General features: G+C 45.1%; 1 long non-coding RNA gene across 1 annotated transcript in view; it reads left to right on the plus strand.

The window, feature by feature from the left end:
- Window positions 1–9621, plus strand: part of LOC135550660 (uncharacterized) — a 61542-nt gene extending 51921 nt beyond the window's left edge. The window contains exon 4 of the long non-coding RNA XR_010457129.1: window positions 9283–9621. This is a non-coding gene — a long non-coding RNA (uncharacterized LOC135550660). The remainder of the gene's footprint in view (window positions 1–9282) is intronic.
- Window positions 9622–10984: the final 1363 nt, after the last annotated feature.

Below are 10984 nucleotides of genomic sequence, written 5' to 3' on the forward strand. Positions count from 1 at the left end.
CAGTCATCCCAAACCATTTCAATTGGGTTGAGGTCAGATGATTGTGGAGGCCAGGTCATCTGATGCAGCACTCCATCACTCTCCTTCTTGGTCAAATATCCCTTACACAGCCTGGAGGTATGTTGGGTCATTGTCCTGTTGAAAAACAAATGATAGTCCCACTAAGTGCAAACCAGATGAGATAGCGTACCGCTGCAGAATGCTGTGGTAGCCATGCTGGTTAAGTGTGCCTTGGATTCTAAATAAATCACTGACAGTGTCACCAGCAAAGCACCCCCGCACCATCACACCTCCTCCATGCTTCATGGTGGGAACCACACATGTGGATATCATCTGTTCACCTACTCTGTGTCTCACAAAGACACAGTGGTTGGAACCAAAATTCTCAAATTTGGACTCAGCAGACCAAAGGACAGATCTCCACCCGTCCATTGCTCGTGTTTCTTGGCCCAAGCAAGTCTCTTCTTCTTATTGATGTTGTTTAGTAGTGGTTTCTTTGCAGCAATTCGATCATGAAGGCCTGATTCATGCAGTCTCCTCTGAACAGTTGTTGTGTCTGTTACTTGAACTCTGTGAAGCGTTTATTTGGGCTGCAATCTGAGGTGCATTTAACTCTAATGAACTTATCCTCCGCAGCAGAGGTAACTCTGGGTAACTCATGAGAGCCAGTTTCATCATATCGCTTGATAGTTTTGCATCTTCACTTGAAGAAACTTTCAAGGTTCTTGAAATGTTCTGGATTGACTTACCTTCATGTCTTAAAGTAATGATGAACTGTCATATTTGAACTGTCATATTTGCTTATTTGAGCTCTTCTTGCCATAATATGCACTTGGTCTTTTACCAAATAGGGCTATCTTCTGTATACCACTCCTACCTTGTTACAACACAACTGATTGGCGCAAATGCATTCATTTGTGGAATTGTTTTTCTTACTTAACTTTTAACAAGGTACACTTGTTAATTGAAATCCATTCCAGGTGACTACCTCATGAATCTGGTTGAGAGAATGCCAAGAGTGTGCAAAGCTGTCATCAAGGCAAAGGGTGGCTACGTTGAAGAATCTCAAATATAAAATATATTTAGATTTGTTTGCCACTTTCTGGGTTACTACATGATACCATGTGTGTTATTTCATAGTTTTGATGTTTTCAAATCAAATCAAATGTATTTATATAGCCCTTCGTACATCAGCTGATATCTCAAAGTGCTGTACAGAAACCCAGCCTAAAACCCCAAACAGCAAGCAATGCAGGTGTAGAAGCACGGTGGCTAGGAAAAACTCTCTAGAAAGGCCAAAACCTAGGAAGAAACCTAGAGAGGAACCAGGCTATGTGGGGTGGCCAGTCCTCTTCTGGCTGTGCCGGGTGGAGATTATAACAGAACATGGCCAAGATGTTCAAATGTTCATAAATGACCAGCATGGTCAAATAATAATAATCACAGGCAGAACAGTTGAAACCGGAACTGTCATCATGTCAGGTAGTCGTGATGCATGGTCCTAGGGCTCAGGTCCTCAGAGAGAGAGAAAGAAAGAGAGAAAGAGAGAATTAGAGAGAGCATACTTAACCTCTTACATCTATGGGGGAGCTATTTCATTTTTGGATGAAAAACGTTCCCGTTTTAAACAAGATATTTTGTCACAAAAAGATGCTTGACTATGCATATAATTGATAGCATTCGAAAAAAACACTCTGACGTGTCCAGAAATACCAAGATATTCTCTGTGCGTGCCCTAGAACGTGAGCTTCAGGCAAAACCAAGATGAGATGGCATCCAGGAAATGACAAGGATTTTTGAGGCTCTGTTTTCCATTGTCTCCTTATATGGCTGTGAATGCGAGAGGAATGAGCCTGCCCTTTCTGTCGTTTCCCCAAGGTGTCTGCAGCATTGTGACGTATTTGTAGGCAGATCATTGGAAGATTGACCATAAGAGACCACATTTACCAGGTGTCCGCCCGGTGTCCTCCGCCGACATTGGTGCGCAAAAGTCACCTGCCAGTATTTTTCCATGGGATACAGAGAGGAAAGCAAGCTTCCACGAACTGCATATCAATGAAGAGATATGTGAAAAAACACCTTGAGGATTGATTCCAAACAACGTTTGCCATGTTTCGGTCGATATTATGTAGTTAATCCGGAAAAAGTTTTACGTTGTAGGTGACTGAATTTTCGGTTCGTTTCGGTAGCCAGACGCAATGTAGAAAATGGAACGATTTCTCCTACACACAGACGCTTTCAGGAAAAACTGCGCATTTGGTATGTAACTGAGAGTCTCCTCATTGAAAACATCCGAAGCTCTTCAAAGGTAAATGATTTTATTTATTTGGTTATCTGGTTTTTGTGAAAATGTTGCGTGCTAAATGCTACTCAAAATGCTATGCTAGCTTTGCATACTCTTACACAAATTAGTCAATTTCTATGGTTCAAAAGCATATTTTGAAAATCTGAGATGACAGTGTTGTTAAGAAAAGGCTAAGCTTGAGAGCAGACGCATTATTTTCATTTTATTTGCGATTTTCAGAAATCGTTAACGTTGCGTTATGCTAATGAGCCTGAGGCTTTAGTCACAAACCCGGATCCGGGATGGAGAGTTTCAAGAAGTTAAATTCACACAGGACACCGGATAGGACAGGAGAAGTACTCCAGATATAACAAACTGACCCTAGCCCCCCGACACGTAAACTACTGCAGCATAAATACTGGAGGCTGGGGGTGGGGGGGGACCCCTCCTAGGGACGGCATGAAAGAGCCATAGTAAGCCAGCGACTCAGTCCCTGTAATAGGGTTAGAGGCAGAGAATCCCAGTGGGAAGAGGGGAACCGGCCAGACAGAGACAGCAAGGGCGGTTTGTTGCTCCAGAGCCTTTCCGTTCACCTTCACACTCCTGGGCCAGACTACACTCAATCATATGACCCACTGAAGAGATCAGTCTTCAGTAAAGACTTAAAGGTTGAGACCGAGTTTGCGTCTCTGACATGGGTAGGCAGACCATTCCATAAAAATGGAGCTCTATAGGAGAAAGCCCTGCCTCCAGCTGTTTGCTTAGAAATTCTAGGGACAATTAGGAGGCCTGCGTCTTGTGACCGTAGCGTACGTGTAGGTATGTACGGCAGGAACAAATCAGAGAGATAGGTAGGAGCAAACCCATGTAATGCTTTGTAGGTTAGCAGTAAAACCTTGAAATCAGCCCTTGCCTTGACAGGAAGCCAGTGTAGGGAGGCTAGCACTGGAGTAATATGATCACATTTTTTGGTTCTAGTCCGGATTCTAGCAGCCGTATTTAGCACTAACTGAAGTTTATTTAGTGCTTTATCCGGGTAGCCGGAAGTAGAGCATTGCAGTAGTCCAAACTAGAAGTAACAAAAGCATGGATACATTTTTCTGCATAATTTTTGGACAGAAAGGTTCTGATTTTTGCAATGTTATGTAGATGGAAAAAAGCTGTCCTTGAAACAGTCTTGATATGTTCTTCAAAAGAGAGATCAGGGTCCAGAGTAACGCCGAGGTCCTCCACAGTTTTATTTGAGACGATTATTATACAATATGGAAAATAGTAAAAAAAATAATAATAATAATAATTAAATGAGTAGATGTGTCCAAACTTTTGACTGGTAGTGTAAATATAGCTCTATAGAGGCTACCTGAAGTAATGTAATTAAGATATCGCATTATTAGCCTTTCACAACAGGACCAGAGCAGACATTGTGCTTTTGAAAACTGTTCTGAATCTTCTTTTCCCCTTCAATTTATGACGGTAGTTACCTATCCGAGGCATTCTATGTACATCTATGTACATCTTATGTCTCCTTTGCCATTTCTAAGCTGTATTTGTATCCTGTTATCCTGACTATTCCTGTTTGCAGGAGCTATAGCTATCAGGGATCAAGGTCAGGGTTAGAAAAAGAAGCGTCCACTGTGTCAATGGGGCCTGGCCGGGGGAAGGGGGGGGGGGGGGGGGCTGCAAGCCAGTCATTTATTCTGAGATAAAGTCTTGTGGCGTCAATCCCCAATTACTGGAAATCTGTCTGGAAATTTGACCAATATCCGGGCCTGTGCAAATACTAAGTATCACAAGTGTAGGTTATTGGAAGGGATGGGTGGAGAAGTAACATAGATCTCTGTACATTTCACTTTTATGAGTTCTGTCCATCTATTCAGCATGTTCTGTCCTGTAATTTCCTCAAACATGTCTTGTATGTGTGGATCGTTTTGAGTCATTTAAAATGTCTCTTTAGTGCATTGTATGTATTATATGGGTGATTTTGCAACAAAGGGCACTTTTGGCATTTCTTATATTCCCCAAAAAAGGTTTCTTGAATAAACCATTATCAACAGAAATACATTTCTAATTTTGTCAAGAACTGCACTGGTATTTGCTGTGACTATTTTTTCAACAATACATGGATTTGACTCAGTTCTCCCAAAACACCTTCTGCAAATGTCATTACCATCGCATCATAGAACATAACATTTTTTGTTTAACACTGAAAGAAAAACACTGTTTTTATTGTATTATTGGGTTTATTGGTCTATAGGATGTGATACGACCACATTAAAAAATAATACAATAAAGCTACAGTAGCATCAACAATGCAATTTCTTGTTTAAATTGTTATACATTTATACTTTTTACAGTATTTATGTTGGGAACATGTAAGTGCTTTACACTTGAAGCAGACAGAAGTGTGATAACTAATGTGTAAATATATTTGTTATTAATAAATATGTGTACATTGTGGTGGAAATGGATATCTACCATATCATTTGTCAGGATTTGGCCAGGGTTGTTCCGGGTTTTGGTCACTAGATGCCCCCATTGTGCTTTTTGACCTTATGTTTTTTCCCTTGTTCCCCATTATTATTTGCACCTGTGCCTCGTTTTCCCTGATTGTATTTAAACCCTTAGTTTCCCTCAGTTCTGTGCTCTGTGTTTGTATGTTAGCACCCAGCCCTAGTGTTCTGTGTATTCTTGTCGATTCCGGTGGATGCTCTTGTGGAATTCTGTTTTTGTTTTTGAGTATCTCTTGAGGCTTTTTTGTGCTTTCCTACCACCTTTTGGATTTGCCATTTTTGTATTTAAGGACTTCTCCTTTTTACTTTATTAAATACACCGTCTTAAGTACTGCTGTGTCTGCCTCATCTTCTGGGTTCTGCTGACTATTCGTGGCTCAGTTGGTTAAGTGACTGTTTCTCACGCCGGAGACCCAGGTTCGTAACCAGGTCCTGACAGAAACACAGAGCCAAAAATGAACCCAGAGGCAGCCAGTTCCCAGGACCTTTTTGCCATGCTGTCCCACCACCAGGAGACTGTCCAACGCCACGAAGCCGCCCTGGTTCAGCAAGAGGCCTTAATGGCTAGACATTGTCATCTTCTGTCGGAGATGCTGACTTCCATTAAGCAAATATCTGATCGTCTTACCCCGGCAACAGTTCCCGTCCCAGTACCTCAGATTCACGTACCCATGGCAGTTAACCCCCTGGCTGAACCTCGTCTTCCACCTCCCCAACGGTTCTCAGGTGATCCAAGTGCTTGTAAAGGGTTTCTCACCCAATGTTCTCTCTCCTTTGAGCTACAACCCTCGTCGTTTCCCACCGACCGGTCTAAGATCGCTTATATCATCACCCTGCTGTCGGAAAAAGCCCTGGCCTGGGCTACTGCTGTGTGGGATGCCCATAGTTCCTGCTGTGCCAGCTACTCTGCCTTTGCTGAGGAATTCAAACAAGTGTTTCAAGGCCCAAGCAGTGGTTCTGACTCAGCCAAACAGCTCCTGACTCTCCACAAAGGTTGGCGCAGCGTGACGGACTATGCCATCCAGTTCCACACGGTGGCAGCAGCAAGTGGCTGGAACAACGAGGCGCTCACGGTGTGCTTTCTGAAAGGCCTTTCCGACACTATCCAAGATGAACTGGCCACTCGGGAACCACCGGACAATCTCGAGTCCCTGATCAAGTTGGCCTCACGCATTGACCAGCGTCTGAGAGAGAGAGAACTCAACCGTAGACCTCTAGCCCCTATCAGTCCCAGCTCCGAGTCCCCACCTTTATCCTCGCTGGCTCCATCGGAACCCATGCAGATTGGACGCATCTCCCAGGCTGAGAGAGACCGCCGGATGAGGGAGCGACGCTGTCTATATTGCGGCAAACCGGGCCATTTCCGTTCCACGTGTCCCGGGCTCCAGGGAAACGCTCTGTCCCGTACAGACCGGGGGAACTGTAACGGGAAACATAACCTCCTCCCATCTGTCCAACTCCCGTCTGCTCATTCCAGTCACCCTCTCCTGGGACAACCACAAGCTTCACCTTCAAGCCTTGGTAGACTCTGGAGCCGCAGGTAACTTCATGGATGGTGTCTGGGCGAAGGAGAATGGCGTTCCCTCTGAACCTCTAAGTGAACCCATGAGGGTCACTACATTGGATGGAAGCCCTTTGGGATCTGGACTTGTCACTCATGTCACTACCTCCTTGCGACTTTCAGTTTCACAACACCAGGAATTGATGAACTTTCATTTGATCTCCTGTTCCGAGTTCCCTCTCGTCCTTGGATACCCCTGGCTTCACAGCCATAACCCTCACATCGACTGGTCTGTGGGCACTATCAATCAGTGTGGTCCTACGTGCCAAGCTACTTGTATTTTCCAGAATTCCCCGAGTTCTACTCCCGAGTCTTTAGAATCCATCGACCTGACCCGAGTTCCCGAGTGTTACCATGACCTCAAACTGGTGTTTAGCAAACAGAGGGCCACCATGCTACCACCCCATAGACCTTATGATTGCCCCATCGACCTGTTTCCGGGCACTTGCCCCCCCCCAGGGGTCGGATCTTTTCCCTATCTCCACCTGAACGAGCTGCTATGGATACCTACATCAAGGACGCTCTGGAAGCAGGCCTCATGCGTCCATCCACCTCCCCGGCGGGAGCAGGGTTTTTCTTTGTGGCCAAGAAAGACGGTGGATTACGTCCTTGCATCGACTACCGGGGACTCAATGCCATAACCGTCCGTAACCGTTACCCGCTACCCCTTATGGCCACAGCCTTCGAGCTGCTCCAGGAAGCAGTTTTTTCACTAAGCTTGACCTGCGGAACGCATACCATCTTGTGCGGATCAGACCTGGTGACGAGTGGAAGACCGCTTTCAACACGCCTACTGGTCACTATGAATACTTGGTGATGCCCTTCGGCCTGACCAACGCCCCAGCGGTGTTCCAAGCGCTCATAAACGATGTGCTTAGGGATATGCTTAACATATTTGTGTTCGTTTACTTGGATGACATCCTCATCTTTTCGAGCTCCCTTCAAGAACACACTAAGCATGTCAGACAAGTACTCAAACGCCTCCTGGACAGCCATCTGTACGTTAAGCCGGAAAAATGTGAATTCCATTCATCCCGAGTACAATTCCTGGGATTTGTAGTGGAACCCGGTCGAGTCCAAATGGACCCCAGGAATGTAGGGGCGGTAGCGGATTGGCCCACCCCAAAATCCGTTAAGGAAGTTCAGCATTTCCTGGGCTTCACAAACTTCTACCGCAAGTTCATCAAGAACTTCAGCTTGGTGGCAGCCCCTCTCTCAGCTTTAACCAAGGGTGGCAATGCAAGGTTTTTGTGGGGAAGAGAAGCTGAGACGGCCTTCCAAGGACTCAAGCAGCGCGTTCTCTCTGTTCCCATCCTGATACTACCGACTACGGATGAACCATTTGTGGTGGAGGTAGACGCATCAGAGGTTGGTGTTGGAGCTGTCCTGTCTCAGAGGGGTGAAGACAAGAAGCTTCATCCGTGCGCTTTCTTCTCACACCGGCTTACCCCGACTGAGAGGAACTACGATGTGGGGATCGTGAACTCCTAGCGGTTAAGATGGCATTGAAGGAATGGAGACACTGGCTCGAGGGGGCTTCTCACCCGTTTCAAGTGCTTACGGACCACAAAAATCTGGAGTATATCCAGCAGGCGAAGCGGTTGAACTCTAGACAAGCTAGATGGTCTCTTTTCTTCAATCGATTCCAGTTTATCCTCACCTATCGGCCCGGGTCGAAGAATCTCAAACCGGATGCCCTGTCCCGAGTCTACGCTCCTGCCATTCGAGATGACACGGACATGCCTGTCCTTCCTGCTGCTAAGATTGTGGCTCCGATCTCGTGGCAAGTTGAGGATACCGTGAGACGTGCTCAAGCTAGCGAACCGGACCCGAAAGGAGGTCCTGCCAATCGGTTGTTTGTCCCCAAGGCAGTGAGGACTCAGGTCCTTCTGTGGGGGCACTCCTCTCGCCTCACCTGTCATCCGGGCGTAGGTCGCACCTTGGAGTTCATCCAGCGTAAGTTCTGGTGGCCTACCATAAGAGAAGACGTTGCCACTTTCGTCAATGCCTGTCCCGTGTGCTGCCAGGGCAAATCTTCTCACCTCCGCCCTCAAGGACTCCTTCACCCTTTACCTGTTCCCCACAGACCCTGGTCCCATATCTCATTGGACTTTATTACTGGACTTCCTCCATCCCATGGCAATACTACTATCCTAGTCATAATCGACAGGTTTTCAAAGGCGGCCAGGTTCGTCCCTCTGACTAAGTTACCTTCTGCCAAGGAAACGGCTGAGTTGGTAATTAATCATGTGTTCCGAGTCTTCGGCATTCCTCAAGATATGGTTTCTGACAGAGGTCCCCAGTTCGCCTCAAGGTTTTGGAAGGCCTTCTGCCAACTCATGGGGGCTTCTGCCAGTCTATCTTCAGGGTACCATCCGGAGTCCAACGGCCAGAGAGGATGAATCAAGAGCTGGAAACCACCCTCCGATGTATGACTCGTGACAACCCGTCCACATGGTCATCCTTTATTGTTTGGGCCGAATACGCGCACAACACCTTGCGTTCCTCCTCCACTGGTATGTCCCCGCACGAGTGTCAGTTTGGCTATGCTCCTCCATTGTTCCCGGACCAGGAGGCAGAAGTCAGAGTGCCTTCAGCCTTGAAGTTCGTCAGACGCTGTCGGCTTATGTGGAGGAAGACCCGTCTTAATCTTATGCGTTCCTCACAGAGGTACCAACAACAAGCCAACAGACGTCGCCGTCCCGGGCCTACCCTGCGCCCCGGCCAGAGAGTCTGGCTCTCCACAAGAGACTTACCTCTATGGGTGGAGTCTCGCAAGCTGTCCCAAAAATACATCGGTCCCTTCAAGGTTGCCAGGAGAGTTAACCCAGTTTCTTATCGCCTACACTTACCCAGATCCCTTAAGATTAATCCCACATTTCACATTTCATTGTTAAAACCTGTTTTTTCTCCCTTTGTCCCGGCAGACAGACCTCCCCCTCCGCCTCGTGTCATTGGAGGCCAGCCGGCTTATACCGTCCATCGGATACTGGATTCCCGCCGGGTGCAGCGGTCCTGGCATTATCTGGTGGACTGGGAAGGCTACGGTCCCGAGGAGCGCTCCTGGGTTCCTGCCAAAGACATCCTGGACCCTGACCTCATTCGTCAGTTCAGGGCCCTCCACCCTGAGAGAGCTGGTAGGAACGTCAGGAGCCGTTCCTAGGGGGGGGGATTCTGTCAGGATTTGGCCAGGGTTGTTCCGGGTTTTGGTCACTAGATGCCCCCATTGTGCTTTTTGACCTTATGTTTTTTTCCTTGTTCCCCATTATTATTTGCACCTGTGCCTCGTTTTCCCTGATTGTATTTAAACCCTTAGTTTCCCTCAGTTCTGTGCTCTGTGTTTGTATGTTAGCACCCAGCCCTAGTGTTCTGTGTATTCTTGTCGATTCCGGTGGATGCTCTTGTGGAATTCTGTTTTTGTTTTTGAGTATCTCCTGAGGCTTTTTTGTGCTATTCCTACCACCTTTTGGATTTGCCATTTTTGTATTTAAGGACTTCTCCTTTATACTTTATTAAATACACCGTCTTAAGTACTGCTGTGTCTGCCTCATCTTCTGGGTTCTGCTGACTATTCGTGGCTCAGTTGGTTAAGTGACTGTTTCTCACTCCGGAGACCCAGGTTCGTAACCGGGTCCTGACATCATTGATTGCTGTAAAGACAGTAATAATGTAATTGAAAAATGTATTGCTATAAAGACAGTAAAATATAATTTGAGAAGCAGTATTGAGCAGGAATATACCCAATTTATACAAAACTTATTCAAAAAGTTGTTACTTTCTGATGGAAATAACCTGGAAATGGTCATTACCAACACATTTTGTCGTGGTTATGACAGTGCTGGTAATGACAATTTGCAACATTTGGGGATTTAACGGCCAGGTTATAAGGTTTACTTGGTTAATATGGTCAGCTAACATTTGATAAATTCCAACCAAAACATAATGAGATGTATTTAAAATAGAGGACAATCTAGATTAGTTATAGCCATTGCGGTAATGATACAGAATATTATCTTATCTTGACATATTCAAAGTGACTTTTCTTGAAGGTGGAGATATAATATCATACAATGTCATATCCTTTGTTTTCAGTGTCACTTCCCAGTTCTTGTGTGACTTGATGTGTAAAATGTTGAAAAAAACTATCATTTGTACAATTTTTCAGAGTAATGGTAATGGCACAATAATGTGAGACAACTGTATTTTGTGTAAAGAAAAGTAATACATGGCTTATGCACATCAAATAGTTATATAGTTTTTAAAAAATTCACTCTTTTTCTAGCATGTGCGTTTAATATTTGTAAGTTATCAACACAAAAAATTCTAAGTGTTATACATAGCAGAATATCAAGTCTGGGTGTGAGACAAGGCAAAAAAAACCTGCGAAACAGTGAAATCCAGACATTAAATGCTTTAGACAATAAACAACAACAAAAATGTAAAGTTTCATGTTTTGATGTCTACTTAATATATATATGTAAAAGACAAATATAAATAAAACATGTTCTTAAAAATCCACCCATGGTACACAAGAAAAGCCTGTAGTTGCCAAATCGGCCACATATTGTATGTATTCTATATTTATGGGATTTTATACTGTATATATAGATTCTTTTATCTTCCGTATAT

The sequence above is a fragment of the Oncorhynchus masou genome, chromosome 12 (assembly GCF_036934945.1).
Source record: "Oncorhynchus masou masou isolate Uvic2021 chromosome 12, UVic_Omas_1.1, whole genome shotgun sequence".
Taxonomy (NCBI): Eukaryota; Metazoa; Chordata; class Actinopteri; order Salmoniformes; family Salmonidae; genus Oncorhynchus; species Oncorhynchus masou.